The following is a 14,149-nucleotide window of genomic DNA, read 5'->3' on the forward strand; positions in this document are numbered from 1 at the left end:
TGCTGTACAGGTCAGATACAGATGTTGGTGGGTGAACCTGCTGTACTGGTCAGATACAGATGTTAGTGGGTGACCCTGCTGTACTGGTCAGAAACACCCCATCATGTTGAGAGGGAGTAGTCGTCAGCAGTCTAAGAGCACCTCTGTATGCGTGTGTTTTTTTTTTGCCATTTATAAGTCAGAATGTACTTTCTATTTTTTTCCCCCCGGACATTATTTATTCAAATTTTATTTAAAGACTTGATTGTTTCCCCCCCCCCCAAAAAAACTCCATATCAGTATTTGTTTTGACGATTTGAATTGTTATAAAAGATATATTTGTTCTGACCTCAACTGCAAGCTAATGCTCCAAAGCCTTTTATTGTTTAGTTGATGTTGTTGCTGGTGTCAGAACAGGAAGTGGTGAATGTTTTCGGGTTGACGGTGACGACATCCCGGTGGACTTACTAACGGCCGTCTAACCACCGTTTGCCACAACTTTGCCTCACCAGACAGACAAATTGTCCTCCGGATTTTCACCGAGTCACACTGACATTTTGTGGTGTGGGTTCCTCCTCCCCCTGCCCTCCTCCTGGTTTGGTAATTATGTAGCTCAACTAGATCCCCTCTCTAGTCATAAACCTCTCTCCAGAGAAAAAAAAACTAAACGAGAAAAAGAGACAGAATTGCACCCTTGCTAGAGCCATGGAATCCAAGCATCCAGTGCAGACGTGATGTGGTTCATGTGAACCCCTCCCCTCCCTTGCAACAACATTGTGTGTGTTATCATTGATGTCGTGATAAAAAAAAGAAAGAGGGAATAAATTGTCTGGAGTCGTGAGAAAAGGTTCAGTGGCCATCTTGCCTCTTGTGCTTTAACCACTTAGCCACAAACAAGACGGGCTCCAATAATGGCGTGTCTTCACATAGATCTTGGACTTCATTTGGGTCGTGTGTGACGTATATAATGACTTCATATTTGGGCAAGATTTCAGCCCCGTTCAATCGGCTTGGCTCTGAAAGAGTGTAGCCAATCATATCATCCATTGACTTCCGTTCATTTAAAAAAAATATATATATTTCAAAAAGTATAGAACGTACTGTACGTGAACATTATGTGGGCTTCAGTGGCAGTGTGCACAAGACATTTGGCTGTGATCCGGCCAGTGGTATGCCAGGCTAGTTACAGACAGACAGACCCTCTTACAGATGACTTAACCTCTTTCAGAGCAATGTCGCACTCGCAAGAATGTCAAATCATTTCATTTTGTTTGGCCCATAAGGACATGGCCAAAGTTTGGACTCCAGGGTTAAAGTGGTTAAAAGTACACTAGGTGTGCCAGGATGTGGTATGGATGGTGTTTTGGTAAATGGGTGTGCTGGATATTATCCAACTAGTGCCTATAATTTGAGGTTTCACTTTATTCTCAACGTGCTTTATCTGCTCATTTATCATATTGTGCCAATTTCAGGATTTGCCAATATTATTTACAATTTTGCATCTCTGCTTTTGATTTGGTTTTGTTTGCATATTTGTGTTTATTTGTAATTGAATTAATACATTTATAATTGCTTTAAGAAAAAAAAAAGGACTAAAGTATGTTTAATATGCGCCTTCATATTTATAACTAATTATGCTCATTCTGTAAATGAAATTATTTATTAAAGAGAGGTGCCTCTGGTAATGTTCAGATTCAGTGGGAAGCCTGAAGGAATGTTGCAAAAAGACATACAGTTACAGTACCACACCTTTTGTGTGATAGTTTTTGTTATTGAACTTTTTTTTTATATCCACAAACATGACATTCAGTTTCCCTGTAAACTCACATTTCAAATAAAAGCTGAAAAGCTCTTCCTTCCAGTTGTATCGTTTATATTTTTAGTGCAAAGGTTTATTGATGCTGAAGCGTTTGGTTGTAGTTGAAGTTGGAAGAAGGTCAACCAGGATCAGTGATGGAAGAAGTACCGTTTTGTAATCATCTGAATGTTTTCAAATAATTGTAATGGAGTAAAAGTACAATATTTGCCACTGAGATGTAAGTGGAGTTGAAGTAAAAGTACGGGAAATATTCCAGTAAAGTAAAAAATACCTAAAAATTGCGCTTGTACAGTGCCACTCATTTACACTGTGAAAAGGGTGGTTGTGCTTGTCAGGAATGGTTTTAGCAGTAAGTCAACTTATAAGAAAATGTTGGGTTATGGTTAGAGCCAACCTTTCACATCGTTAAGCCTGCATAACCTAATATTTTACTGTCCACCAGGAGTAACTATCATTCACCATATCATTTAAACACTATGATGTGGAAAGCCAGAATTATAGTTTTAGATATTCTTTTATTGTAGGCAATTTAGCATAGCAGGTGATTATCCATAGAATACATAGTCAATCAAAATGTGTTGAAGTAATAAAGAAACGAAACAAACATACAAAGAAATATATATTAGCACATTTTGAAGGGAACCAGAGTAGACCTACTTTAACTCCCTATCAACTGACCTATTAACCCCTACCTCTGTAGAAATGATGTAGTAACACTTTCAAGAATTTCCCTTTAAATGTTTGGGGGGCTGAGAGGAACAAGATGAAAATGACCGCTTCTAAAAGACAGCTATGGTAATAACAGACGTCTTGGTTCTTGCTGGTACTGCTCTGTAAACATCGCACATAGTTATTAGAGTTACCTAGTCAGGCTTCTAACTGCACATCAACATTTTCCCGTTACTTGATTAAATCATAAGATCCTGGCTAAAATATAACATGCTCAACACATAAGAAACATGACATTTACTCTGAGTTACGTACATGTCTATCACTCCATTTATCATTAGCTGCTTTAACTCCAGTTTTATATTAATTTTACGCAAATGCCACAGTCAAATTCAATATCCCTCTAGAACACATTCTTCATCAGAGGTGTGCATTTTCATGACATCTTGATCAATGGTCACATCCATATTCTTATCATAACTTACACTGTCATGACATTGTAAGTTTTAATTTTTTTCTGCTATTTTACAAACAAGCTAGCTGATCTCAGGTCAAGCTGTATTGCAGTGTCCAGACAGCACACTGATAAGCACCTGGTCTATTGTAAATGTAAAGGAATGTCTTCATGCTTCTGTCTCTCTTTACACGTTGCTTTCCTCTTCTACAACCCTGGTGTCCTGATCAGCAGAGATGAAGCCTCGTCTACGACACACTGATGTTCACGTAATCTGGACTGTCCTCCTGAAACATGACAACACAGTTAAATATGAATCATGTGTTTAAATAATGAATACATCATAATGTATCAAATTCATAATCAATAAGTGCAATCAATTAAAAATAATGTAGCTCTCCTCACTTCTTTGTCCATGCCAGAATCTTGTTTCCTTTAAAAACAAGACATATTATTTTAAAACAATAGTTTTCTTTTGAGGCTTTTAGAAAATGCGTAGCAATAATGACAAGAACAGGATATAGTTCAATAGAGTATTGTAACTTACACTGTCATTGTGATGAGTTATAATGATATAACTCACCAGGCCCACCACATAACCAAAGGAAGCAGCAGCACTGCCAACACCTTGACTCCAATACCAACACGAAGAATGACAAGACAACAACAATCAATCAACATTATTTACAGTGTGGGTATCTGGTTCTTTATATATCTTAAATCTAAAACTACATCTAAAACAGTTTTTTAACCTTTTGTAGATTTAGTTATCAGGTTACAGACTGTAAAGTACATGTTATTACAATCATTCCTTCCAACATCTTCCTCTCTATCTACTCACTGTCTATTGTGTCCATGTGCAGCAGCACCTCAGTAGAGTTGTTTTCTCCCAGTGAGTTCCTGGTGTGACAGAAGTACAGTCCAGTGTGGGAGGGCTGCAGAGAGGCCAGAACCAGCACCTGTCCTGACCCTACCTGGACCAGGGAGCTGGAACCAGGAGGCCCAGTCCTCTTGTACCAGGTGTAGTTGTGTACTGGTGGGTTAGCATCACTGCTGCAGGTCAAGCTCACACTGCTGCCCTCTGCTGGACTGTCTGGTGGACTGACCTCCACCAACATATTCACTGGTGCATCTTGATAGAAACATCAAAAAGACAAGTAACATTTGATCATACACTATATATTGTTATATTAAAAATGTATCTAGATTAGACTATGAGTGATTCACTATGCAATTGTTTATTTTCTTTTTTCTTTTTAAACAGAACATAAAGAGTAGGGTGATAACATTTGGGATCCATGTCTATTTGTCACCTGACAGTTGTACTGTCTAGAGTTTGCATTGATAGTCTGAATGTATTCTGATCTTTTATTTTTATGTGATTAGATTATTTCTTTATTGTGTTATTTTGGCTGTTATTTGTCTAATTCAATATTGCAATAGGCTACCTGAAGTTGATTGAAATATACATACATAAAACTCAAAATTCATTTCAAATTTGATTTGGTTTTGCAGGAAGTAATCTTTCAGAGCAACACAATAATTTGTTCATTTACCATTCATAATAAAGTTTTTGTTTTGACTATAGATTCAACAAAACTAGCAATTCTAAAAACAAGAACAATAACAAAAATCAATAACATGGGATTCATTTTAATGAATACAATATTATTTTAATCAATCTTTATGGTGGGGTATGTCAATACAATAGATTTAACAGATTCTATTGTCTTTACAATTCTAAGTTTAGAGAACAACAAATGTGATCATACTCACAGTGAACATCAAGAGGTACTGAATCAGACATGATTGTGTTGATGTCATTGTGAGCCTGACAGCTGTACTGTCCTCTGCGCTGTTTCTGGATGTTAGAGATGGTGTGACTCTGTGCTGATGTCACAAACCTCTGATCTCTATACAGTTTGTATTGTTCTGCTTTTACTTTGTGGTTGGCATCACTATTGCAGGTGAAAGTGACTGAACCTCCTTCAAGAACATATGATGCAGTTCGTTTTAATTTGTTTTCTAACCAGACAATACTGATTCAGTTAGTATAAAAGCCTCATTTTTTATTTTATTTCAGTCAAATAAAACGTTTTTTCTAATAGATGTAGTTAACGATAGCAACCTTGGACACAAGCTCCTCTTGTCTCTTTATGTTCTGATAGGATAGAACTTTACAAAAGGTGATCATTTGGTAAAACATTCATAGTATTGGTCATAGAGCGTCATATATGTCCTGTTATTAACATCATAATGCATATATTAAACACACCGCTGATTAGACTGAGCTATTAATTAGCCTGACCCAAGAATTTAATAAAAGTATACAGCTATTAAGAAAACTGCAAAGATTCAGGTGTTCATAAAATATTTTATTTTATGAAAATAAAGTATGAAATATATAAGGACATTTTTGTATAAAGTGATTTGTTCTTACAGAGCAAATGCCTGGTTAAGAAGGCTATGTTCACACTGGCAGCTGAAATCTGAAATCTTTCTGGCCTAGTATTCAGATTCGGATTGGTTTTATGGAGTCAAGAAAAAAAAAAGAAAAAATCTGATACTGTTTATTAGGTCAATGTTGTTTAAACCAGATCAGAGAAACCAATCAGATTTGACTGCAGTGTGAACAAGAGCTTGGCCAGCAAAGTAGGCTACTCTTTGATCCAATTAAGGCACATACATAATTACTATATAGACACTATATAGGACCGTCATTACATTTTAGTGCAAATTCATTGTCATAGACATTATTGATGATATTAATGACTTGTGTATTTGGCTTTGAACATTGTTAGTTATAAAGAATAAATAAACAATCTGTTTGACTTTTAGGCTTTGTAAACAAGTTTCACAGGCCAGAAAATAAATAAATAATTGACAACGGCCAAAAAAAACAAAAGAAACCAATGGACAAAAATCCCTGAAAGTATCACATAAATACATCCACCTGTGGCCTGTAATGCAATTTTAAGGTCATGGGTGGGATGGCCGACTTGGAAAGATTAATACAGATTATCAAGAGCCTCAAGTGCGTCAACGTCTTCAGCGTCAACCTGGGAGATGGTCCTGCCTTGACTGCCTACAGGAGGAGAAAAAAAACTATTGGTAAGGGTTTAAAAAGATCCAAATAATCATTGTCTTGTAGTAACATCAATCTCAAATTGATAAGTAAAATGAAATAAAACATACTGAAATATCCCTGAATTTGATAGATAACGTTGTCTTGTTGGTTGTCCACCATGTTGAAGGCGAACCACCTGCGAACACTCCCTGTGCGGCCGATCCGTTGAAGGTACGACACCATGTCAGCGTTCCCACCCTTGTCCACAGGCAGGTCAAAGTTCACCACCATGGACAGCCGTTCTGCATCAATGTCTGTGTGAGCAATATACACACAATAGTGATTTGTCTTACACCTGGAACACCTATACGTTGTTATACCTTTGAAGCCGGGAACACCTCTGTGTCACATTAGCTGTTGCTATATGTAAGCGACATCATTTTTATTTACTTTTTTTGGATACGAATTTAGAAGGTGTTTTTAGAATCGGCCTCAGGTCTAAATGGGTTAAGAACTTTGGAAAACATATTTTTTTAAATTTGTATTGAAGGGATAGCCCCTTGAGATGCAGCATCTCATTTTCTAGGCGGTCCCATAAAAGGACATAGACACATACAAGTATACAGATACATTCATACACAGATAGCTTGCTCACCGTCTCCCACCCACCCCCACCAACCACCACACCAATCAGCTGTTAAACAACAGAAGAGAAAGAATTCCACAATGCTAGTAATGGATTTACCTCTGACTGACCAAACACATGTGGTCACCAGTACTTTGTCTTTGCTGTCCCTGAAGCGCTGGATGGACGCAGCTCTCTGTACCTCAGTCATGTCTCTGCTCAGCAGCGCCACCTGGTGCCCCTCCTCCCTCAGCTTTGCAGTCAGCCAGGCGGCCACACCGCGGGACTGAAAGCAAGTCAACATGTTGTTTAGCCATGGTTCACATGACGGCCGTCTCTCACCGTCTCACGACCGTCATGGCGAAACTTCAACCTGGTGTTTGCACTTTTCCCCTTTTTGGCCCGTACATCAACATAAATGTTCATATTTCAAATATAAAGTGCTTAACCCATGGCCACGGATGTTACAATTATGTACGGACCCTCAGAAGTACCCGTATATTCCGTATTGTTCAATAAAAAGCATTTTAATCCGGTCGGTGGCCATTTTCTCATAGAGTTATAATGTATCAGAGTGCAGTATACATCCCAACCGATAGGGTTGCGTAGTTGAAAGCATATGGAGGAAATACAGGGAAAATGGCCACAGATCGGATTAAAATGCTTTTTATTGAACAATACGGCATATACGGGGACTTCTGAGAGACCGTACATAATTGTAACATCCATGGCCATGGGTTAAGCACTTTATATTTGATATCTGAACGTTTATGTAGACGTACGGACCAAAAATGGAGAAAGTGCAAACACCAGGTTGAAGTTTCGTCATGACCGTCATGATATGACAGTCATGTTTCAGGGCTACATATGTCACCATAACTCAAGTCAATACAGAAGGGAGGACAGGGGTCTTCAACAGGGGGTCCGGGGACCCCTAGGGGGTCCTCGGAGTTACTACATGGGGGTCGCCAAATCTTTGTGTGGTGTTTACATTAACCACTTGAACCCTAGCATCCCTATTCTGAGGAGACATTTAGCCAAAAAGTGCAGATCTACAAGCACACAAGTATTGCCGGTTTAAGTGGTTAAATGTCTGAAATTACAAATGAACATGAATCCAACACAACACTGATGATATTGTCTATGAAGCTATCTATGAAAAGGTTTAATCTGCAACACAATTTTATACAATATGTAGTGGGGGTCCCTGCTTCATCTCTCAGCAAGGGGGTCCTTGGCCTGAAAAATGTTGAGGACCCCTGGTTTAGGTTAAGTACTTTTGCAATGTAAAAGAATTAAGGTTTATGACTCACATTGCAGAAGATCAGGACCCATGGTAGGGTCATGCATCCATAGATGTTACAGAATTGAGTGAACTTGTCCTCTTTCCCTTGGCACTCGACGTAGAACTGCTTGATCTTGTCATTTGGCAGCATTCTGAAAATGGTAGGAAAACATGGAGGACAAATGGAGAGAAGTGGTTTGTTGGGGACAAACACTCAGGGCATTTTGCAAGGTTAACTAGAAAAGTGTGCTCCTCTGAGCGCAGGCCTCTCCCAGGCCGAGTTGCCTATCCAGGGCCTGCAAACTTTGGAAGGCTAATGGTCATAGCTAATTGGAATGGGATCTGAAAAATCACATTCATTTTGATCACTCGACCCTAGAGATACTGTGTTCCAATTTGTGTGAGTTTTGGACACAATCTGTAGGAGAAGTAGCAAAAATGTGTTTTGAAGAACACTCAAATTGTAATATGGCACAAATATATGTTGCGTCATGATCCAAGGAATCCAGGGGAGGAAAGATGTTGATTGTATGACCTACGGTTCAAGAGTTATAGCAGTTAGTAACAATGCAAGTTAGGGGTGCCGTGGATGAAAACATTCTGAGCCCCAAAAATGTGAGAACCAATGGTCTACATATTGACACTGATGATTGGTGGTTTGTGAGACTAGCTGTGGACGGACGGACGGACGGACGGACGGACGGACGGACGGACGGACGGACGGACGGACGGACAAAACATAATTCCACCTCCTTGCCTTCAGCCTGATTGTTTATTACAAAGACCGTGGATTACATTTATATCACCGTTGGAAAGTTTCAGTTATTATGACATCAATATAAAAAAAATGCAGACTTACAATGCCACCGGAGGAGGGTTGGGGTGTCGCTGGAAGTTGTGATTGTTGTTCATACCTGGAAACTGGAGAGAAGCACATACAATGTATTAACATCACAGTATTACAATTATGTTCATCATTAACTCTCAGAGTTACAGACCCCTAAGGGTCCATTTGGTTCCATGTGTACACTCTCAGAGTTGCAGACCCGTAAGGGTCCATTTGGTTCCATTCGTACACTCTCAGAGTTGCAGACCCGTAAGGGTCCATTTGGTTCCATTTGTACACTTTCAGAGTTACCGACCCGTAAGGGTCCATTTGGTTCCATGTACACTCTCAGAGTTACAGACCCGTAAGGGTCCATTTGGTTCCATTTGTACACTCTCAGAGTTACAGACCAGTAAGGGTCCATTTGGTTCCATTTGTACACTCTCAGAGTTACAGACCCGTAAGGGTTCATTTGGTTCCATGTGTACACTCTCAGAGTTACAGACCTGTGAGGGTCCATTTGGTTCCATGTACACTCTCAGAGTTACAGACCCGTAAGGGTCCATTTGGTTTCATGTGTACACTCTCAGAGTTACAGACCTGTAAGGGTCCATTTTGTTCCATTTGTACACTCTCAGAGTTACAGACCTGTAAGGGTCCATTTGGTTCCATTTGTACACTCTCAGAGTTACAGACCTGTAAGGGTCCATTTGGTTCCATTTGTACACTCTCAGAGTTACAGACCTGTAAGGGTCCATTTTGTTCCATTTGTACACTCTCAGAGTTACAGACCTGTAAGGGTCCATTTGGTTCCATTTGTACACTCTCAGAGTTACAGACCTGTAAGGGTCCATTTGTACACTCTCAGAGTTACAGACCTGTAAGGGTCCATTTGGTTCCATTTGTACACTCTCAGAGTTACAGACCTGTAAGGGTCCATTTGGTTCCATTTGTACACTCTCAGAGTTACAGACCCGTAAGGGTTCATTTGGTTCCATGTGTACACTCTCAGAGTTACAGACCTGTGAGGGTCCATTTGGTTCCATGTACACTCTCAGAGTTACAGACCCGTAAGGGTCCATTTGGTTCCATTTGTACACTCTCAGAGTTACAGACCGTAAGGGTCCATTTGGTTCCATTTGTACACTCTCAGAGTTACAGACCTGTAAGGGTCCATTTGGTTCCATTTGTACACTCTCAGAGTTACAGACCTGTAAGGGTCCATTTGGTTCCATTTGTACACTCTCAGAGTTACAGACCTGTAAGGGTCCATTTTGTTCCATTTGTACACTCTCAGAGTTACAGACCTGTAAGGGTCCATTTTGTTCCATGTGTACACTCTCAGAGTTACAGACCCGTGAGGGTCCATTTGGTTCCATGTACACTCTCAGAGTTACAGACCCGTAAGGGTCCATTTGGTTTCATGTGTACACTCTCAGAGTTACAGACCCGTAAGGGTCCATTTTGTTCCATTTGTACACTCTCAGAGTTACAGACCTGTAAGGGTCCATTTGGTTCCATTTGTACACTCTCAGAGTTACAGACCTGTAAGGGTCCATTTGGTTCCATTTGTACACTCTCAGAGTTACAGACCTGTAAGGGTCCATTTGGTCCCATTTGCACACTCTGAGAATTACAGTAAGGATCCATTTGGTTCCATTTGTACACTCTCAGAGTTACAGACCTGTAAGGGTCCATTTGGTTCCATTTGTACACTCTCAGAGTTACAGACCTGTAAGGGTCCATTTGGTTCCATTTGTACACTCTCAGAGTTACAGGCCTTTAAGGGTCCATTTGGTTCCATTTGTACACTCTCAGAGTTACAGACCTGTAAGGGTCCATTTGGTTCCATTAGTACACTCTCAGAGTTACAGACCTGTAAGGGTTCACTTGGTTCCATTTGTACACTCTCAGAGTTACAGACCTGTAAGGGTCCATTTGGTTTCATGTGTACACTCTCAGAGTTACAGACCTTTAAGGGTCCATTTGGTTCCATTTGTACACTCTCAGAGTTACAGACCTGTAAGGGTCCATTTGGTTCCATTTGTACACTCTCAGAGTTACAGACCTGTAAGGGTCCATTTGGTTCCATTTGTACACTCTCAGAGTTACAGACCTGTAAGGGTCCATTTGGTTCCATTTGTACACTCTCAGAGTTACAGACCTGTAAGGGTCCATTTGGTTTCATGTGTACACTCTCAGAGTTACAGACCTGTAAGGGTCCATTTGGTTCCATTTGTACACTCTCAGAGTTACAGACCCGTAAGGGTCCATTTGGTTCCATTTGTACACTCTCAGAGTTACAGACCCGTAAGGGTCCATTTGGTTCCATTTATACACTCTCAGAGATACAGACCCGTAAGGGTCCATTTGGTTCCATTTGTACACTCTCAGAGTTACAGGCCTTTAAGGGTCCATTTGGTTCCATATGTACAGTCTCAGAGTTACAGACCCGTAAGGGTCCATTTGGTTCCATTTATACACTCTTAGAGTTACCGACCCGTAAGGGTCCATTTGGTTCCATTTGTACACTCTCAGAGTTACAGACCTGTAAGGGTCCATTTGGTTCCATTTGTACACTCTCAGAGTTACAGACCTGTAAGGGTCCATTTGGTTTCATTTGTACACTCTCAGAGATACAGACCCGTAAGGGTCCATTTGGTTCCATTTGTACACTCTCAGAGATACAGACCTGTAAGGGTCCATTTGGTTCTATTTGTACACTCTCAGAGTTACAGACCTGTAAGGGTCCATTTGGTCCCATTTGTACACTCTGAGAATTACAGTAAGGATCCATTTGGTTTCATTTTTACACTCTCAGAGTTACAGACCTGTAAGGGTCTATTTTGTTCCATTTGCACACTCTCAGAGTTACAGACCTGTAAGGGTCCATTTGGTTCCATTTGTACACTCTCAGAGTTACAGACCTGCAAGGGTATCCAGATTTTCTTTTGCTATTTTTGAATTGGAATCCTGACAAGTAACATTTTTATCTAATTTCAAATGCATTTAGTTATAAATACTTATGTTAACTTTATGAACTTAAATACAAATACATAGGACAATATTTAGTACAATATTTGCCTCTGAGATGTAGCAAAGTATAAGTCTAAAGTATTGAGAATTGTACATCCTCCTCTATAGTAAAATAAAATACCTCATGTGTACTAAAGTACAGTAGGCTACTTAGTCAGGACTAAGGTGCTGCTTCTAACAACAATACATAAAACAAAATAGTAGTTAACTTATTCTGTAAACATAACATAAATAAGTAGGCTACATAACGAAGTACATAAGGATTTATACACATATATGTTAAATAAGTTAAAGAGAGAAATAGAGAGATAGATAGATGGATGGATGGATGGATAAATGGATAGAGGAATAAGCTTGAGTAAGGAGAAAAGCACAGGATAGAAAAACATTTATATCAAGACATATTTATAGTTAGTTAACTTACTTGTGGGTTTGAAGCTATCATTCAATGTTAGCAGCTTTAAACCAAATCGGAGTATGATCCTATGATCATCATGCAGCAGGTTGGTCTCTTTTTACTCTGGGTCTCTTGTAACCTCCACCAGTCTTTCCACCTCGGAGGAAAAGGTCTCTTGCGGCAACAGTGCAGTGTTGCCAGATTTTGCGAGAGAAGCAAGCAACCAGGTCTATGAAAACGAGCCCAAAAGAAGCGACTGGGTTTTCGTCTATTTTCAAAAATCTTGAAAAGAAAAGTATCAAATAATAATAATAAAAAAATAATATTTTTTAATTTTGAAACATTCTAACAACACAAATCTATGTATGGGGCTCCCTGACATAAAATATTTTCAGATGGGGGTCCACCTGTGGACAAATACATATGAATTAATTTCACATGAAGATGTTTGGGAACCACTGGTTTAAACAACATTAGGATGCAAGATGAAATAAACAACTACACTACTTTAGAAACAAGACCCCCCAAACACGCAACTACCAATATTTACAAGCAACTTTACAGAAAAACAAGCCCAAAGTCGCTTATAATAAGCAGACATGGCAACCATAAAAGATATGAACCAGAGAAGTAGAAGAAGAACATAAAGGATATGAAAGTCGCCGCAGCATTTTGAAGGCACTTTCTGAATATTTTCCATTGCAAGCATTTGTTTTGCACCAAAACCACTCCTTGGGCTAAAAACGGCCATAGCCATCCTTTTCCAGGTATACTTTTTGTGTAAAAAGCCCATTGAGATTGGGCCGTTTTTAGCCCAAGGAATGCTTGCAATGGATTCAGAATCATAAAAACACCCTAGTTTGACACCTCACATGCTACTTAAAACAGAATTAAATTTAGATTTTTTTTTAGATTTTTTTTAAACCAAGGTTATGGTGGGTACCCCAACTTTAAGGAGCTGTCAAAAATTCTCCTAGGGGGACTGCATTTCAGTCTTTGTGAGATGTGTTACTAGACACCTTTACAAACACATTGGTGAAGATTTTTTTTGGTAAGGAATTTTTTAATATCCCCTGACTATTAGGACCTCGTTATTAGTGTGGTTGCCCGAATGGGCAACCAGACTATAGTACCGACTTTCTTTCTAGATAAACTTTTTTCTTACTCGCTACTCCTCCCACAGTTTATTTTCCCCAATTTCGTGCCATATGTCATAATGACCGGCTTCACCGGGAATCGACTGCTTGTACTTTGCTAAGAGATTGGTTGCATAGTTTAATTGATATTGATTTATTAGTGCATTAAATTTCCCCATCCACTTTAATGGAAAAGTGAAAAAACTCAAATTCAAGTATTTTTTTCTCAGAAACCGTAAGAGCTAGAGTTACCAGATTTGGAGGGGAGGTTCATAGTTTATTGCAAAATTATTGAAACTAATATTACACCATTCGGCCTCATGGTGGCGCTATAACAACCCACTTTACCTTTTGGCTTATTACTCTTGAACCGTAGGTCGTAAAATCAACATTTCTTTTTCCCTGGATTCCTTGGGTCACGACGCATCTCCCCATATAGGCCACGCCCATTTGCGTATGGATAGATTTTTTGATATTGAATTATTAGTGCATTAAATTTCCCCATCCACTTTAATGGGAATTGCAAAAACTCCCATTCAAGTATTTTTTTCTCGGAAACCGTAAGGGCTACAGTTACAAGACTTGGAGGGGAGGTTAATAGTTTATTGCAAAATTATTAAAAAAAGAATCACACCAGTCGGCCACATGGTGGCGCTATAACAGCCCACTTTACCTTTTGGCCTTTAACTCTTGAACCGTAGGTCGTAAAATAAAAATTTCCCTTTCCCTAGATTCCTTGGGTCAAGACACAACTTCTTACAAAAATCGGTACACATGATCTTTGGACCAATGCGATAAAGATATCCAAACGGCATTTTGATAGTCCTTATCGTTTGTCCGTAATTGGCTTCCAAAG

General features: G+C 39.4%; 1 protein-coding gene across 2 annotated transcripts in view; it reads left to right on the forward strand.

Moving 5' to 3' along the window:
- slain2 (SLAIN motif family, member 2) overlaps positions 1-1,833 on the forward strand; it is a 115,284-nt gene extending 113,451 nt beyond the window's left edge. For both annotated transcript variants that reach the window (XR_013933338.1, XR_013933339.1), the window contains exon 11: positions 11-1,833. The gene's annotated coding sequence lies outside the window, so the exon portion shown is untranslated. The remainder of the gene's footprint in view (positions 1-10) is intronic.
- The last annotated feature ends 12,316 nt before the right edge of the window (positions 1,834-14,149 follow it).

Source organism: Gymnoscopelus braueri, assembly GCF_963280865.1.
Source record: "Gymnoscopelus braueri genome assembly, chromosome: 6".
NCBI lineage: Eukaryota > Metazoa > Chordata > Actinopteri > Myctophiformes > Myctophidae > Gymnoscopelus > Gymnoscopelus braueri.